The sequence below is a fragment of the Sorex araneus genome, chromosome 3, assembly GCF_027595985.1.
Source record: "Sorex araneus isolate mSorAra2 chromosome 3, mSorAra2.pri, whole genome shotgun sequence".
Classification (NCBI taxonomy): domain Eukaryota; kingdom Metazoa; phylum Chordata; class Mammalia; order Eulipotyphla; family Soricidae; genus Sorex; species Sorex araneus.
Window position 1 is genome coordinate 52,464,686 of NC_073304.1, and position 20,471 is coordinate 52,485,156.

The window sequence follows — 20,471 nt, forward strand, 5'->3', positions numbered from 1 at the left end:
TCAAGCTTCACATGTGTTTTGATGTCCTGTAGTATTTCAGTTCCTTAAAAGTATTATTTGTCTTTCTGCCTGTTATTTATATTATGACCTACTTTCTGTAGAGGTTTAATTTATTTTACAAGTTTTAAATACCTCCAACTTACCTAGGTTCGGTAAGTATTATCGAGTTAACAATTACTAAATCCTTAATTTGGAACTATATCAAACAATATTTACGAGTGCTCTTAAGAAAAAAGCAGCAATAATACCTTTCATTTATAAAGTTGATAAAATTTCAGAAAGATCTTTCCTGGACACTCAGGAAAAAAAGAGAAGTCAAGGCAGCCAACACATTACTTGAAGCATTTACAGTAAATATTTAAAAAAAATAATTTCATAGTTAAACTGAAGAAAATGATATTGCATGCTTTTTGTTGGATGTCATCATCATTCATGGGAATTATACATATAGAATATTTTTTTCTTTAAAAATTGCACTAATAGAGGATGGAGTGATAGCACAGCAGGTAGGCATTTGCCTTGCACACGGTCGACCCGGGTTCGATTCCCAGCATCCCAGATGGTGCCCCAGCATCGCCAGGAATAATTCCTGAGTGTAGAGCCAGAAGTAACCCCTGTGCATTGATGGGTGTGACCCGAAAGGCAAAAAAAAAATTGCACTAATAATACAATATTAACTTAATTTTACATTAGATAAATCAAATGAAATCTCCTAGAGCAATGCAGAGTTTTATTGTACTATGTATTTCTTGGGTTCCATTCACTATACATGAAGTATACCTGAATGTGCAAGTATTTTTAAGAATTATATAATTATTCAACTTATGAAACAAAATGCTAAAATTAGGGAAACTTTATTTAACCCCATATCAATTTTTATATGTGAAAGAAAAGCTGATTTTCAAAAATGGGAACATTATGAACAGGTTCACTATTAATTTTTATTATTATTTCTACTTTGAATAATGTATTTTATTTCTAAAATTAAAACAATTAAACAGGCAAATTAATTCAAAGTAAAAGAAGATATTTTGATAATGTGTCAACTGCACAGTACCTGAAAAACTTTTAAAAATAATATTTTATTTTAATGACATAAACATGTATCTTTTCTTAATATATTCTATAGTTTCTTATACTATAATAAACAAAATTGTGGTATTCTATATTCGTAAATGACTTTCCAATCCAGTGGTATCTGAGAGTACTGGGCCTATGATATTTAAAAATTCAACTTTTCCATTTTATTGTGGTTTTCATCAGTTAGCCTTTTTTTTTGGCAAGTATAAATACTCCCAGAAAGGAAAGATATTGTTCCTAATATTTGGTCATAATGTTTTAGTGGGTAGCTAGAATATTTTATTTGGTATCTAGAAAAATAGTGAAAAAAATACTGGACCTGCTAGACATGGCTAAAGGACAAAGAAGGACCAGCATGCAGAAGAGTGAAGTGTGAGTTTTCAAGACTAGTATAATTTTGCAATTTTTCTGAGGACAAATGCATATCACATATCCAGTACATAAAATGTAGATAAAATAAAGGATTTGTCAGATTGTCAGATACATGCAAAGGTCAAAGAACACAGTAACAGAGCTTCGAGAATAGAAAAACACAAGGGACAGTATGAATTGATATGAATAATGCATTTTCAAATGAGGCTAATCAACAAGAGTGCTCATATTATTAGAGAGAAAAGCACATTTTGTGGAGACAATGAAAATTATCTATCTTGTACAAAGAAAAAATTTAAATGCAATTAATGTATATGTAAATATTTACCATACCTTCCTCTTCTTTATCTTTCTTTCCTTTGTAATGACTATGGAAAAAACTTAGCTTCAATGTCTAATTTCTCCTTAGTGGTTATATGGATTCACAGTATATAGGTCAGTTTGAAATGTGATATCAGCAGGAAAGTTCCTATCTCAGACCTCCACTCTTTCTCCATCACTTTATTCTAACACAATGTTAGCCAGGTTAATGTCCCTGTAATAACTTCCTTCTTGTAAAATGGGAATAATAGCAACAGAAATAATATAGTATTTTATAGGCTTTCTGGGAGTTTCAATAATGTAAACTATATAAAACAAATAGTTTCTTAGAACACAGCAAGCATGAACATCAACACTAACATACTGATACGCTTGCTACCTTCCCAGAACAGTAAGTATAGAATAGTAATTTCTACTATACTGCTCATGTACCAAATTTGTAATTAGAAGTTTCAAATTATTTCTACTTTTTCTGTCTTTCTTCAAGTCCACACACATGTTTTTATGTGCACAGCATCAAAGGCCATTTATCATTTCCAAACTGTTTTCACACACATCATTTAATCTGTCCTAATCTATAATGATTAGTGACTTACACATTATATATGTGCAGCTAAGTTTGATAGATGGATTTCTCAGCAAGTAGATAGGTCACTTTTCACAGTGTGACCAAGACAAAAAAATGTTGTTTAATAAGCAATGTCATTTGTAGTTTATTTTTTAATGTACTTTCATCTTCTATCAATTTTAAAACAAAAATATCTTATACATCATGAAGAAAAAACATTAAAATTAAAAAAAATAATGCCTACAATATACTATCACCTTAATAGTCTTATTTCAGAGGTTAAAATTTTTGAAAAATAATTGAATTATAGTTTATAAAATGCAATATGATTTATAATTATACCTAATATTATATTTGGCCCTCGCACGAAACTACTTTTATGTTGAAGTTGAACCTTGGTTTTTAATGTGAATAAAATCTCCTAGAATGTTCATTTAATATAGAGATTCTAGAATCTTGGAAGTAGAGGTTTTTATTCTGTATAAATTAGAGGAAAGGGTACTGGCAATTTTAAGTTTTATTTGTCTTTTTCTGATTTGGGGGCCACCCCTACTCTCTGCTCAGAGCTCAGGAATCAGTGTTCTTGCTATTCAGAAGCCCATTCAGTTCCAGGAATCTGAACCTAAGATTCCTCAAGGCAAGACAGGAGTTCTAGCCCTTTGAGCATTCTCCTCAGTCCCTAGAGCAAAGGGTTTTGTTTGTTTTGTTTTTGAGGCCTCACAAGTGATACACAGAAGTCCAGAAGCCTCACCCTTGAATTCTCAACCAACAACTCTCATGGTTGTAATGATAATGTTCTAGGTGTGGTTGTGGTACTCTATATATTAAGTTGTGGATTATCACTTTTAACAAAGGACATAGGTGTCTGTTTTGCTTTTGGTATGTGGGCCATGGCTGAGAGTCTCTTGCCCCCGTGCCTGGCTATCTTCACTGGGGGCCCTTGGAGGGGGTGAGTTTCAGTTTCCCTCCCTGCCCTGAGCAGAGCCCCGCAGCTGAAGACCTCCACAGCCCAGCCACAGCCATGCTCAAGGACCCTCTCCGCACGTTCGGACGAGCCTCATGCATGAAGGAACCGGCAGAGGAACCCAGGTGTATGGCACCTGGGGCTGAGATCTTCAAGCCTGCTCGGATCGGGACTGGGCCTCTTCCACCCAGATCCCCCATTTTCCAGTAGCTAGGCGGTCACACCCAGGGACTGCTCCCAGTGCCCTGTAATACCACCAATGGCCAACATCCAGAGACTATAAATCCAAGCTTCCAGAAGTGTGTGGCGACATCTTAGAGCCTAGTTCTCCCTCTGGGAGAACCTGGCAAGCTACTGAGAGTTTCATGCCTGCATGGGAGAGTCTCACAAACTCCCCATGGTGTAATCATATGCCAAAACCAGTAACAATGATGGGTCTTATTCCCCTGACCCTGAAAGAGCCTCCAATGCGGCACCATTGGAAAGGACAAGTAAAGAGAGACTTCCAAAATGTTAGGGCTATGACAAATGGAGACATTACTGAGACTTCTTGAGAAATTCGACGATCAATGGGATGATGATGATGATGATGATGATGATGATGATGATGATGATGATGATGATGTGGGCCATCCACAGCAGTACTGAGGGCTCACATTTGGCTCTGGGTTAACAGGTCACTACAGGCAGTACTGGGAGACCACATATAGTGCCTAAAATCAAATATGATAAGGGAAACAAGTATCTTAGCTGCTGTATGCCATCTCTACTGCCTCAGGGGCAAGGGATTTTAAATCATCCCCTTAAATAATTCTGATATATGTGATCAAACAATCACATATAAAGATAAAATATGTTATAGGTAAAGATAAATAAATGAAGATCCTTATTTTTACCACTAGTAGCTTGTATAACCTAGAATAAAAAAAAATCTAATGGTTCCTTTGTCCCTGGAGACAACAGAAAAAAATATCTGAATAACAAAAGTAGGATATCTAGACAGGAAATTAAGGAACTAATATGTGAAATACCTTTAGGAGGTTAGTGACATACTAGTATCACATAAGTTTTTGTTTATCTATAAAATAAAAAGAGAAATACTATTATATACTTTAAGACAAAACAAGGATAAGTGTATATATCTATAATACAAATTTTAAGACTGAATTTTGTGGGGCTGGAGTGAAAGCACAGCAGGTAGGCATTTGCTTTGCATGCAGCCAACCCGGGTTTGATTCCCAGCATCCCATATGGGATCCCATATCCCATACCCATAAATTAGGAAATCTATGTCATGTGTTCAATGAAAATAGAGTGTTTTTAGTCTTGGCTTTTAAAAAGACATCTCAAAATCCAGTCTTTTATTTCTTTATTTATTTTGCTTTTTGGGTCACACCCAGCGATGCTCAGGGGTCACTCCTGGCTCTGGACTCAGGAATTACTCCTGGCGGTGTTCAGGAGGACCATATGGGATGCTGGGAATCAAACCCGGGTTGGCTGCATGCAAAGCAAATGCCTACCCGCTGTGCTTTCACTCCAGCCCCACAAAATTCAGTCTTAAAATTTGTATTATAGATATATACACTTATCCTTGTTTTGTCTTAAAGAAAACCTGGATGGTTTCATATCATTACGTATTTATTAATGCATAAAATGATAATTTAATAAAAATAAAATAAAATATGAGTCAAGTTGTAATCATAAATGGCAATCAAAAATACCCTATGAATAACTAGCTGTGGACATTTATGGGAGGTCAAATTGTTTGAAAATTGTAGAATAATGAAGAATGGAACAAGTTGGGAGGCAGGCAAGAGTAATGTTGTGGTAGGGCTTATGCATGTTAATGACTAGTGTGTACTTTAATTTAAAATGCCAGCCACTTCTTTGGTGAACTAAATCTATACTGCATTAGCAACTCTAAAGAATAATTGCAAAGTACAAAATAAGAACAAACAAAAAATATAGTCAACTATCTGAAGAATCTACAGAAATGTAGGCAGATTTTGGAAGGATGATAAGATTTAAAAAGATAAAGTGGTACAAGGTGGATACTTAATTTTATAATTTCTGGCTTGAAGAAAGGCCATATTCAGTACAGAGAATTGCTTAAATGCCAACTGAAAATTTAACAGCTTCTTGGCCTTAAAAAATCAAAAGAACTTTTGAGAGAACTAGAGAAACTAGTAGGTAATCCATCATTCATTAGAGTTGGCATGGAAGGATGGGAGAAAGATATAAAAAATATACATACTAATATTTAATTTTATTTTAACATAAAATACATATACCAAGTTATATACTTGCTGACCCCTCTTCACAGGTCAAAACAAAATATCCCAATGAAAGCTAAAAAACTAAGTAAAGATTCAAATTCATATGTAAGAGATGGATACTGCAGTTTGAGTTCAACTGAGTTAAAATATGAAAATAAGGAAACAAAAATAGTTTTCAAAAGAGTAAAATCAAATCTGGAGGCTCAGAATAGAGTATATAAAATATTTTGGATGTGATCCAAAAATTATTCAGCAAGAGAAGTACTGGGACAATGTGACCCATTTTCAAAAGAAAAAAAATGCCAATATAGACCAACCCTGATTTGAGCCTAATGGTGAATTGAGCAGAATATCAAATATCCATTATAATTTCATTCAGTGATGGAATGAAAAATGGAATGCTAATGATAAATGACTATATATAAAATTCCAAAAGAGAAATGAGATTTATTTTAAAAGCAACAAATTTGGAACTGTTATTACCACATTTAAATTTTGAAGTCTCATCATAACTGTGACAATAAGAAAAAGATCAGCAGACTATAAAGTAAATAGATCTACAACTTTTATTATTATCTCCCAAATTTTATTTATTTTTAAGAATTTTATTACATCAAAATGAGGCTAGTTTTCCATACAAAGAATTCCATCATGTATTTCTTGTATAGCTAGTTAAGAAATGATGAATTTATTTTAACTATTGTCTGGAAAGCTCTTACTCTTCCTTTAAAGGAATGATAGCCTATCTGAGTAGAGTATTCTTGGTTGGAGATATTTTCTTTTTGGCATTTTATATATATATCATGCTAGTCCTTTTCTATAGAGTTTCTATGTTCAAGTCTGCTGATACAGTCTATTTTAATTTTTATTTTGATTGAATCACCATGGGATAGAGCATTACAAAATTGTTCATGATTGCATTTCAGTCATACAATGTTCCAACACCCATCCCTCCATCAGTGAAATTTCTCAGCATTAGTGTCCCCAGTTTCCCCTTTAACCCAAGCTACCCCGAAGCCAGCCTGCCTCTATGACAGGTGCCTCTCTTCTCTTTCTTTCTCATTTTAGGGACTATGATTTGCAACACAGATGCTAAATGTTATCTGTGGTGTGGGAAATGGAGGGTAGTTAAGATTTCAGGGTGTCCGTTATGACAAAATTAGTTGGCAATGATCACTCTGGTCAAGAACTGAATGTAGAAAATAGGTAAAGGGATATAGATGCTGATACAGTCTTATGGGGCTTCTTCACGTGTAACTTTTTATTGATTCTGAAAATATCTACCTTTTATTTGATATGTGCCATTTTAATGATAATGTCTTAGGTGGGCATTGTTTGGATTTAATTTATTTGATATTCTTTGAGCTCCATAACTCTGGAAGTCTCATTTTTTTCTTATTTAGTAGGAGTCCTCATTTATTATCTTTGCTTAATAATTCTGAGTCTTTCTCCCCCATTTCTCATTTAAAATCTTTATGATTTTAATCCTGTTATTCTCATTATTGTCCCCAATAAATCTCATTATCTTCTTTTTACTTGCCTCTCTGGATGAATTTTACCACTTTATCTTCAAGCTAAGTGATTCTGGTTTTCACTTCTATTCTGACATTATGCCCCTCCACTATTATTATTATTATTATTATTATTATTATTATTATTATTATTGATTTAGTTAAGCTGCTTTATTCTTCAGGATACTGAAGTTATCGTCAGGTTATATATTTAGTTCTGTCTTATTGGGAGCTATTTTCCAGTTACAGTTGTTGAGCTGTCAGTAAGTGAGTTGCTCCTTATGCTGCTATGCCTAGTTCATGCTCTACGAGGCCTGAATGGGGATCAGACTCCTGTCTTGAGCAGGCCTTGGTGGTAAGCAGAGAATTCCCCATCAGAGTGCTTAACACCTTCTGTGGCACCAAATTCAAATCAATCTACGTAACTAACAGAGGCTCAAAGTTCTGAATATCTGGGGAAAAATATGTCAAGTTCCAATAAGCCTGGGTCTAGATCAGGGTTTACAGTATCTTGAGTTAGCTATGCCTGTGTTCTAAGAGGACCTGAGCAATGACTGGGCAAACAGATGACCTGTTGCTACCAAGTGCAGTGAACGCAGAGTTAGAGAAGGCCTGAGAAGTAGGTGATCAAGGCTGCTGTTTTGACATCTGACTTCCACTAGACTGCCTTGGTCACACGGTCCATAAATGTGGCTGGGGGACTTAATTAAAGTGATTCTAAGAGGAAATTGGCACCTGAGCCCAGCTATTGGCAGAGAATATGACTAGGAGCATGCAGGGAACAGCTCCTGGCTTGCTGCGAGCCAGTAGGTGAACACAGCAGAAAATTAAAACTCTTGAGAACTGATGTTTTTTTTTTTCTTTAGAAGATGCTTTTGTGACTACAAAATTGCAGCATGCTAGAGAGAAATAACATATGGACTGGCAGGGACCAGGTCTGCAAGGTTACTCCTTGCATTCTGGTAATTATATTTCGACTTGTTGAGACCTCAGCTGTTCACTTGAGGTAGATAAAGCTTTCTCCAAGTACTTACCATTAAGCTATGCTACTATAGAGTAAAGATCCAATAGCTATCCAGAGCAATCATAGTGTTGGTAGCAAGAATTCATCAAGATAACACTTGCCATATCTATATTGTAAACTAAAATGCCCCAAAGTAGAGAGATCAAGAAGGAAATTGACACAGAGGCAGGAGGGATATTGGAGACATTGGTGGTGGAAAAGGTACTCATAGAGCGATAGGTGTTCGATCATTGTATGACTGAAACTCAATCATAAAATCTTTGAAACTGTATCACAGCGATTCAATAAAAAGAAAAAAAGAAAAAGGAAAAAAAAGAAAAGATAGCACTTGCCAGTGACTCCAACACCTATGTCTACCCTATAATCTCTAGTTTCCTTTTTCCATGATAAGGATCATCATAGGGTTATAGGATTATAATACAGGCTGTTCAGTATAAAACACACCTTGCTTACTGGGATTAAGTTCTGAATTTAGAAATCTTTTCCTGATTGCATCTTGTAGCACTGTGAGAATGTCTAGCTATTTTCAGTCTATTTATTATTATTCATTTGTCCTTTGATCTGACATTTTTGTTCATTGGTGTTTAGAGTCCATTTCTGTATATGATAATCCAAATTCTGATGTAGATTTGCCATTGTCATAAAAGGAGGTGAATCTTCCTATTCAGCTATCTTGGATCTGCTAACTCCAATATTTTACTCTTCTTATATATATGACATAAAATGTATTTTTATTAATTTGCTATTGGTTTGTAATAATGTAGTATTTCAATGTTATAGTTTAACACCTCTATATATGAGTAGAAAATTCATGGCATGGCACACATCACCAAGATCTCAGTTTTATCCTATCACCAAAAATATCTATTTTACAAAGTTATAAAAATAATTTCTCGCTTCTAAACTTTCCTTTTGGTAACCACCATAGTATCCTCATAGTTAAGAGTTGGTTTTGTTATCTTTTGCCCATTTATTTGCTTTAAGTTTGTGTATTCTCTATCCAAGTGAAATTATCCGTAATTTTCATTCACTTCATCACTTATTTCTCTTAAAAGAGCCAACTCATGTGCCATCCATTGTCTCCAAAAGACATGACTTCATCTTTTTTAATGATAGAGTAGTTAGTAGTCCACTGAATATATAAACCAATGCATCTTCATCTAGTTATCTACAAGGGTGATTTAGGATGAGAAAATATTTGGATTATTGTGAATAGTACTGATATGACTTTAAAGGTGCTTATATATTTCAAAATTAGAGTTTTTATAGCCTTACAATTAAGGTCTATAAGCTGGAGTGCATAGTACTTTTATTTTGTTCATACTATATTTCATAGAGATGGTACCAAGTTCCAGGGAGTATTAAGGTTTCATTTTCCTCACATCTTTTGCAACATTTTATTTCCAAACTTTTAGATATTCACAATTCTTACCAATCTGAGGTGATATTTAACTGTGGTTTTATTTGGATTTCCCTAAGAATAGGTGATGCTGAGCATTATTTTCACATCTGATATAAAATGTGTTCAACAAAAATAAATTATATTCAATTTTTAGAAGTTTTTGGTTTTATTTTTTAATTTTGGGCCTCACCTGGCATGACTTACGGCTCTGTGCTCAGGAATCATTCCTGTCAGGGCTCAGGGTGCAGTGGATTGAACTCAGGTTGGCTGCATGAGAGACACGGGCCCTACCCACTGCACTAAGACTCTAACACTATAATGCAAATATTTTAAAATAATTATGTTCACTTTAGATACAAAAAAGATGATAATATTATATAATTGGCAGTGAAGAAGCAAAAAGTTTGAATTGTTTCTTTAAAATGTCATTGATATACACATGTGTGTATGTATGTGTTGTGTGTATATATATAAACATTTCATAGTATAGACAGAAATGCTTCTATTTTAAAGAATTTAACACTTAGTTTTGCATAGTTATAGAGTATCATAAAGTTCCAAGAGATATGTTGAAAGATCTTATGTATACTTTACCCAGTTTCCCTTCTTAATAACATCTTGTTATTAATTGATACTATTATTGTTAGTTAATTAATGACATATTAATTACATTATGTGTGTATTCAACTAGATGTATTTTTATACTAGTATGAATTCATGTATCAACAAAAAGATAAATCAGTTCAACCACCCTGACAGCCCCTTTAATCTTGCCTTTTTTATTACCACATCAGCCTTTCACCTTCCTTGTCTCATCTAGTCCATTGATAATTGTTGGCAACAATTAAATTTTACAATTATACAAGTTTTCAAGAATGCTATATGAATGTTTTGTTTTGTTTTCTTATACACAAAATAATTCCCTAATTTGTCCAAATAAAGCCAACCATCAATAGCCTGTGCCTTGTTATTACAGAGTAGATATTTGCAGTTATTATCATCCTACAGTTTGTGTATACATACACTTGAAAAAGGACATATTGTTTGTTTCTAGTCTGCAAATATTACAAGAAATGCTGCTATTTACATTCATGTACACATTTTTGAACTGTATTCATGTATTTTTGCAAGATAGGAATTCAGAAATGTAAGTGTTAAGTAGTATGTGAGGTGGATTTGATTGAATAAGAAATCGCAAAGTATTTTTTGGAGAGGACATGTCATTTTACATTGCCACCAGAAAACTATGATCTAATTTCTATGCGTTCTTACTCCCTTTTGTAGGAACCTTTTTTTAATACACTGATAGAGAAGTAGTGATAACTCATGTTTATAATGTGTACTTTCTTAATGCATTGTCATTTGAATAACCTTCCTCTTAAATATCTAGCCACAATTTTAACCTCTTTTGTATTTGCTGGTGAGATTTGTTTTACATCATTTACTGGTGAATTTTGAGTAATTTTCTTCTATTCTAATGTAGTTATTTCCCAGATAAATTCCTTTGTAGAGGGTTTTTATTTCAAATGATTCTTTTTGTATTATCCTCTTCACATGGAAAGCAAAGATTTTAGCTTCTGTGAAATCTAATTTATAATTGTTTTTGTTTCAGATTATGCTTATGTTGTTAAGTCTAAAAATCCTGTCTAACGCACAAACTAGCAATTTTCTCTAATCTGTTTCAGTCCTTATTGTCCTTATTTAATTTTTTCTATTTTATTTTTAATTTTTTAAATTGAATCACCATGAACTAGAAAGTAATGAATGATTGAGTTTCAGGCATACAATGTTCCAACACCAATCCCTTCTCCATTGTTTACTTCCCTTCACCAAGTCCTCAGTTTTTCTCCCAATCTCCAGCCAGTCTCTATGGCAGTCACACTTTTCTTTTTCTGTGGTTTGCAGTATTGTTACTAGTAGGGTATCATATGTATATCTTTGCCTCCTTTAGAGTGACCACTTCCCCCATCAATGGTGACTACTTCCCTCTACCAATGGCATAATGTTCCTTTCCCTTACCTATCACCCTCCTTGCAGTGGAAAACTTCTTACTGTGGACCGGGTATCTTATTCTTGGTTTTTATTACCGTTAGGCATTTTTTAAAAATTCTCCTACTATATTTCATTATATCCCATATAGGTGAAACCAGTCTGTGTTTCTTGCTTTCTCTCAGCATGGTACTCTCCGGATTCTTCTGCGTAGCAGTTCACCTTTCTTATGGTTGAGTAGTATTCCATTGTATATATGTACCATATTTTATCATCTTTTCTTGGGCACTTGGTTTATTTCCAGATCTTGGCTATTGTGACTAGTGCTTCAATAAACGTAGGAGTACAGGTGTGACTTTGGGCAGATCTTTGGGGTATATTCCAAGGAGTGGAATTGCTGGGTCATATGGAGGCTCAGTTCCTAGTTTGCTTGGTTAGTTGATTGTTTGTTTAGGGGGCCATAACTGGAAGTATTCAGGGATTACTCCTGGCTTTCCATTCCTGGTATGGTTTAGGGGACTAGGTGAGATACCAGTAATGGAACTTGGATTGGCCATGTGCAGGCTATCCACTGTACTAACACTCCAGCCCGCAATTCCTACTTGTTTTTGGTTTTATTTTAAAAATAATTTTATTAAAGCCCTATAATTTACAAAGTTGCTCATATTTGGGTTTTAGACATACAGCGTTCCAGCACCTATCCCACCACCAGTGTCTTTCTTCCACCAGTGCTCCCAGGTTTTCTCCCTCCCCATGCCTATCCCCAGCCTCCACTTTGACAGGCACCTTTAAGTTTGGTTGTTGAAGTAGTGGAAAAGAATGGTTTGGCTAAATATCCAAATTCAGAGTCAACAATACTATAAATAAAATATCAAGTACTCAATTTAAAATGGAAAAATGAAAAATTAGACAAAGTTTAACGTTAATATATTCCTTTTGATGCAAACTATTGACATTTTCTCTTAGTAATAATGTAAAAATAAATGAGAGTAATAATTTGGATTTTTTATATGTAACCTAAATTTAGAATGTGTTATTAAAATTAGCTATATGGTATATCTGAATCAATAATAACATTCACATAGGTAGAATAGAGTTTATTCTAAAACATACCCAAATTATATTATCTTTACTGTTTCAATTTCTTCTTCATCTCAATTTACAGGAATAATAGCATGAAAATTATTAAACTTATATTCTGAGGAATATTTGTGAGGATGTTGTGGCAGTTCATATGGTGGGGAAAAATGGACATTTTCTAAATAAATGTCTATTAATTACAGTAATGGTTAAATGAAAGTTATATTATTTCTACATCTACTTCAGCTTGAATATCATAGCATACCCTGAAGACTTCCATTGGGTAAGAGATTGCTTCAGTGTGTTCATGTAGGATACCTCAACAGTGCCAGAAACTAAACACCAAAATGAACTCTTTTGAAGCTCTTCACTGATGTTATATGTCCTACCTTTTCGTTCTGAATTAATACCTGTTCTACAATTCCCAGAGTTTCCCAATGTTACCCAGTTTATTGTTCACTACTCTTTGAATTAAGAAAATTTCTCCACTGATTGCCTCTCATTCTCTTTTTCTTCCTCATAACCCTACCAATATTTCCTGGATGTTTTGCCAGATACAATATTGCACTGCAACCTTGCTCAAAGATTGCTTTTGAGAGAACCAAATTAATACAATAGTTTACATATAGGGAAATAAGAATTTTGCTTTTTTAAGTATGCCCAAACTTAATATAATTATATGTAATACATACAAATTTGTATAATATGTATTATTATGGCCCAACAAATATAACTGCATATAGTCTGATATATTTATAAAAATATATAATGTTCCTAATTACTAACATCCTTCCTAGTCAGAGATATGCCTTATTTTTTTCATTTCCTTCTTCATTCCTATAGTCTTAGTCTATTTCCATTAAAATATTAATTTTGTGGGGGTGGTGGTGCTTAAGGAGTATAAAAAATACAGTGTAAGAAGTTTTCCCCGAGACTTATTTTGTTGTTGTTTAAAAGTAGAACAACATTTTCTAGATGGCTTTAAAAAAATACATCTGTAGGCATTCTACAAGCAGGGAGAAGGGAGTAAAAATAAAAATATAAAATAATAAACACCACTGTATCTTATCTGCCTGATGAGGTCCTAAGAATATTATGGGATTGTGGAAAGAGGATAGTCTACTAAAAAGACAAAGTATCACTACATATTGCATATTGGCAGAGGAGAACAGGTGAAGTCAGAGAATCAAATAATGCTCTACCTAATGAAGCATATATAATTCATATTTTAGGTATGTAAAACTAATTCTTAAAGAAAATTTACATTTTAAAATGCATATGTATTCATCATGAATAGCGATAAAAGTTTATATGCCGGAATAAATATGCAGGTAACTCTTTTAGAATATAATTACAAGTTCCTAACACAATTTTATATCTTCCATCTTGGATATAAATTATTTGCTAATCTGAATTATAGTCTTCCAACTACATTCATTTGCTCTGTAAAATAGTACACTTATATATGAAAGAAATTTCCATTACAATGAATGCATTTCTTTTCATCATTTCGGCCTGATGAGCTATGTTGATTTTAGAATATCTTAATGAGATTAGTCCAGTATATTCCAAACCAGTCCTGTATATTCAATCCCAATCTTAATTAGTTGTGTATAGAAAAATGAACTTTATGGAGATACAAACAGTCTTAAACATATGAATGATGCTTGGTTTTGGTCAGAGATGGGATTATAATTATAAGGCTAAACTGATGTTTTTTAAGATCACTACTGAATAAGAATTCAAAACCCTATTTTGCATTGGTTTATTAATAGTTGTTTCTTTTGTTTTTCTTATATTTAGAATCACAGTAGTAGTGACTATAATATAAGCCAGAAATATGAGACTCAAACTTGATGCTTTCTTCTTTCCCTTATATTAAATATTTCATTATATCTTGCTGATTTTTGCTGTCTGAATATATTTTGAATCTATGTATTTCCTCCCATCTCCAATAGCACTATCCTAGCCAGAGTGACCACTAATTCAATGCAGGGTTACTGCATTAGCTCCTTCCTTTTGACTTACACATAGAATATTGCTAACCACAGCCATTCTCCATCCTGTAGTTTATATAATTACCTTAAAATACTTCCTTCAAATGGCCTTCTGTTGCTTTTTAAATAAGGACTAGAGTAAATTGCTTAAAGTATCAAAGAAACCTGCATATGTTGGCTTACTACCAATCGGACTTCATCTTTCTTGTTCACTAGGTGCTCGTCTTCTGTATATACCATATTACGTGAGCTATACTTTGCACTCACTAAATTCAAATAAAGAATGATTGTCCTTCCTCTCCTACCCTTTCTTGTGCTGCTTTAGACACAGAACTTTTCTTCAGTATTGACTCCTTACTCAGAATTCAGTACTGCCTCCTTAATTGGGCTTTTTGTGCCTGCCATTGCTCGACCTCAAATGTATGAGTCTTCATTCCCTTTTGCCTATTTTTCCCTAGTTTTGATTTTCTTAGACACTTCTCTGGAAATTTCTTTGTCATGTAATCCAAATCAGTCTATTATGTTACATTTTTCTTCTATTTTACTTTAGAACATTTGTTAAGAATTTAATTGGATGGTAACTTGATGATGAATTTCCATTTCCCTGAAATGAAAGCTATAAAATTTTCTCGACTTTAATGTTTAAATTGAAAGTAAAGTGTCAAATATTTGTTAAATAACAGCAAAATAGTTTTATCTCTCTACTTTGATCTTTTAAACCAAGTCCAAAGATTTCTTCAGTGATTTGTTCTCCTCCATCATTTTACTCTTTTTGATACTATCATTTAAAAAATCCTTTTAAAAGTCACCAACGGGGCTGGAGTTATGCTAGTATAGAGGATAGGGTGATTGCCTTGAAAGTGGCTGTTCTGGGTTTAATCTCTGGCACCGCATAAAATCCCCTGAAACTGCCAAAAGTGATCCCTAAGTGCAGAGCCAAGAATAAGATATGAGCACTGCTTGGTGTGGACCATAAACTAAAATAAAAGTCACCAACATTGGTTTATGTTATATTTACTTAATTTACTTAGTTATCTTCAACCTTCATTTATGTGAGGGGCCAGAGAGATAGTGTATCAGGTAAGGTGCATGCCTTTCATGTTGCTGACCTAGTATCAATCCCTGGTACCTCATATGGTTCCTCGAGTCCTGCCAAGTGTCATCCCTATGTGTGGAACCAGAAGTAACCCCTGACCATGGTAAACTGTGGGTGCTCAACTAAAAACAAACCATGTGACAGCTATTCATTCTTTTATCATTAGATCTTTTTTCAACTGTTTCTATTTATTAGTCCTGTTTATTATAAACTCCTATCTACTTTGTAATGGATGATGTACAAATTTCATTCTCCAGACGTCATCTTTTATATAGATTCAAGAGTTTATACTGTCGGGGTTGGAGCTATAGCACAATGGGTGGGGCATTTGCTTTGCACATGGCCAACCCAGGTTTGATTCCCAGCATCCCATATGGTCCCTTGAGCACTGCCAAGAGTAATTCCTGAGTGCAAAGGCAGGGGTAACTGGTGAGTATCAGCGGATGTGATCCAAAAAGAAAAAAAACAAGAGTTTATACTGTCTCTATAGTCCAAATTTGTAAGCAATTTCTTCCCTGTCCCTAAAACAAAATTATTCTCCCAAACTCTTAAATTCTTTCAAATTCTGGATTCTTCATCTGTTATTTTACTGCCATTGTACTACTATTTCTCTACTTAATTATGTTTAAAACCCATATAATCTCTTTAACCTTAATTTACCTTGTATCCAAAATTTAGTAAGTATTGTCACTTCATTTCTGTCATCTTGCAATTCTTTTAAAAACTCCATTTTGATTAAGGAAATTGACTTAAATTTTCTTCTGTCTAGACAGTGTAATAGCGTTCTAACTCAAATAAGTGCCCTGATACTCCTATTCTCAAATGAATCACTATTGCCCTGTCAAATTATCTGATATTGTCCCACTATTCCAAGAATATTGGGCTTCAAACATAATAGTCCTCTTCACAGGGATTCTGGACATCTGCCTTTTGCATAATAACTAAGGCACAAATGTCTAAATGTATTCTCACAATTTAAGTGTTTCTGAAAACACCTCACCAAATGAATTACACCGCAGTTTACTGGATCACTTACCTACGAAGAAAATATTAACTCAAACTGCTTTGAACTTTAGTTTACCATCTGACTTTTCTCAGGATCATTCTGGCTTATGGTCTTGAGAAGTGTGGAGATCTCCTAACTATTCTTGAGCACTCATTTCAAATATATTTTTTACCTCTTTTACCTTGAAATTCATATTACCTTCACTTCCTATAGCATCACTTCTGTTGTTAAAAATGTATTTTTTTATATTTTATTCATTGTGTCTATGTCTATATTTTCTCTGTAAAAATGTTATAGTAGGCATTATATTTTCTTTTATGTTTTTTACAATGCTAATATTAGGATCTGGCATATACTAGGTGCTTGATAATGTTTTTGAATTAAACTATATAGGAAGCCAAACATAACAGTGTATATACATAGAAATAAATATTCAAGAAACTATTTAAATTTGTATATCAGAATGTAGGGCTGGAGTGATAGCACAGCAGGTAGGGCATTTGCCTTGTATGCGGTCGACCCAGATTCTATTCCTCGCCCCTCTCGGGGAGCCTGGCAAGCTACTGAGAGTATCCCGCCTGCACGGCAGAGCCTGGCAAGCTACCTGTGGCATATTCGGTATGCCAAGAACAGTAACAAGTCTCACAATGGAAACATTACTGGTGCCTGCTCCAGCAAATTGATGAGCAACAGAACGAGAGTGATAAAGTGATATCAGAATGTATACAATAAATAATTTCTTGTTTTGTTATATAGTTTGTCATCACAAGACAATAATACTGTTTGTAGAACTTAATTATGTAAAATTTTCTAATAAAACATTAATTTGATGTTTTCACTGAGAATTTGGTGGAACTAACAGGTTTAAACACATGAAAGTATACTGTTGCTGCTAAAATGAAGCCATGACTTCAGTAAGAAAAACACCTGGTTTTATCTTTATTGTCTGTTTTTTTGATAGGGATTTACTCCTAGAGGTGCTCACGGGATAACACTGAGTGCCAGTGGTGGAACCCTGGAGCAGATCACCTCTCTAGTCCAATTTTTATTATTTATTTCCACTAATAAATGGTTGAAAGGCACCAGGACTATCATATTATTTATGTTAGCTATAAATTTTTTAAAATTAAGGTTTTTGAACCTTAATTCAATGCTTAAATTTAGTAGATACATTTAGTAAAAATTTAGAATTTAAGAGATAGGGGAGATTAATCATAAATTATATCTTTCTAAAATCACCCCCTACCACAGACACTGAAATTACTTTAAATTAATTTATAATCTATTTTTAGGAATCACATTAGATAGTGCTAGGAGGTTCCATTCGGGATGGGAGATGCACCCTGATAGTAGACTATAGACTGAATATGATGGCCACTCAATATCTCTATTGCAAATTACAACACCCAAAAGGAGAGAGAGAGAGCAAAAGGGAACACAACACCCTGCCAGAGGCAGGGTGGGGAGAGGGGGTGGAGATGGTGGGAGGGATGCTGGGACCATTTTTGTTTGTTTGTTTATCCTGTTGTTCATTGATTTACTCGAGCGGGTACCAGTAACGTCTCTATTGCACTCAGCCCTGAGATTTTGACAGCCTCTCCTTACTCATCTTTACCAAAGATTGGAAACTCTTACAGGGTCAGGGGAATGAGACCTATTGTTACTGTTTTTGGCATATTGAATATGCATGGGTAGCTTGCCAGGCTCTCCGAGAGGTATGTATACATGTTACTGTATTTTGGATATGCATACGCCATGGGGAGCTTGTCAGGATCTCCCAAGTGGGCAATAGACTCTCGGTAGCTAGTCAGGTCCTCTAAGAGGGAGAACTAGGCTATTAGATGTCTGAGCATGACCGTGGCTAGATTCTGGAGGTCCTCAACTGTCAAGCTCTGCTGGGGGGGGAAACGCAACCCGTCCCCTCTGAGGGGCTCTGGTGAAGACAGCCAGGCGAGGGGCAAGAGACTGCTGGGACCATTGATGGTGGTAAATGCGCACTGGTGGAGGGATGGATACTTGACCAATGTATGAATGAAATGTAAGCACGGAAGTTTGTAAGTCTGTAACTGTACCTCATGGTGATTCACTAATAAAAAAATCACATTATAAAAATATTGGGTTTTAGTTTAATAGGATAAGAACAGTGCCCTGTATGAAATATGCCCTTCTTCTGGGAAGGGATGCTTGCTGACAAGGGAAGAGCTCATACATTTAAAATATTTTTTGTACTACAATATAGTTTGTCAAATTTGAGATATTTTATTATTTGTACTCATTTTTATTTTCAATTCTATTTGTTAGGTCTTTGATACTAAGAAGTCAGATGGATTGCCTTCATTAACAAGTTTAGTTTCTACAATACAGTCATGTTGTGTTTATAACTATTCTGCTTTCTTTTCACTTCTTGATTCATTTCTTCTGAGTTGCATTAGTAGAACAGATTTTATAACATGACATTAGGAGCCCAAATATGGCTCTAAAAATTGGGAATGCAAAATGAACAAGATAGATGACATTACCTATTTTCTTTAATAGCATCAATTTAAGTGAAAATATGATTTTTATTTTTAGGGTAATCTAGTCACAATATTCTGGGTGGTAAACAGACAATAATAAAGCTTAAGTAAAATATTTATGAGAATTTTTCCAGTAGCTCTATTTAGTTCTCTGTAAATGACTTTTAAATATACAATATCCACTTAGTATCATTTCTGCATGTTGATTCCACTCTTATTTTGCATATGAAACTTATAGGAATCACACTGAATATAAGTGAACATTTTGCTTCTGCAGAGCACGTCTAGAAAAGCTTAATAAAAGCTCATTAACCCAGCATCCGTTTACACACTGAAGCCACTATAAGACTAAAAAGAGGTGATCACATTTAGAAGAAGGTAGTAGCTTCAGAGAGAGGATTCTGAAAAGCACAGTAAAGGTCAATTGCTTAAAGATTTTTTTCCTCTTTGTCCTGTTACTTTACAAACTTTTTATTAAAAGTTATAAAGTAAATGTATTGAAAAATTCTCAAGATGCAGCATAAGCAAACTCTTTTGTGGCATTGACTCTGTACTAAAACTAAATTAAATTTTTTTAAAGAACTGTCCTTACCAGGAACTTAATGAAATCTCTGATGCTGTGCATTCAACTGAGAAAGAAGCTATATTGAAAACAGTCTTCTGCTAAATATGCCTATTTCTAAAGAAGCTATTACAAGCCTGACTTTCTTTACCTTAAGTAAAGTAATACTTATGTGGTTAACTATTGCAAAAAGCATTCTAGAAATGAGCTGCAAATATAAAAGAAGAACATCCTAGAAATAAAATATTGGGACTAGAGTACAACACATGAAAAAAAATGCTCTTTGCTGGAGCCAGAGAGATAGTACAGTGAGGAAGGCAATTATTTTTCACACAGTCAACTCAAGTTTGATCCCCAGCATCCTATATGGTACCAAGGCACTACCATAAGTTATCTCTTCATGCAGAGTCAGGAGTAAGCCCTGAGTACAGCTGGGTGTGGCCCTCAAACCAAAATTTAAAAAAGTATAAATATATTCAGTTATGAACTTTAAAATTGCTCTCAGATTAACTTATTTTATAAAATTTTAGCATATATAGTAACATTGTGCTCAAAGTTGAATGACTTTATTTTTAACTTTTATAAAATGTAAACTTCTCAGAAAAATATAGATGTATGTCAATGAATACATGTTAACTACTACTGTCGTATCACACATAAATGATTAAAGAAGCTTCTGTGCAATGATTGACATGCAGTTAAACAAA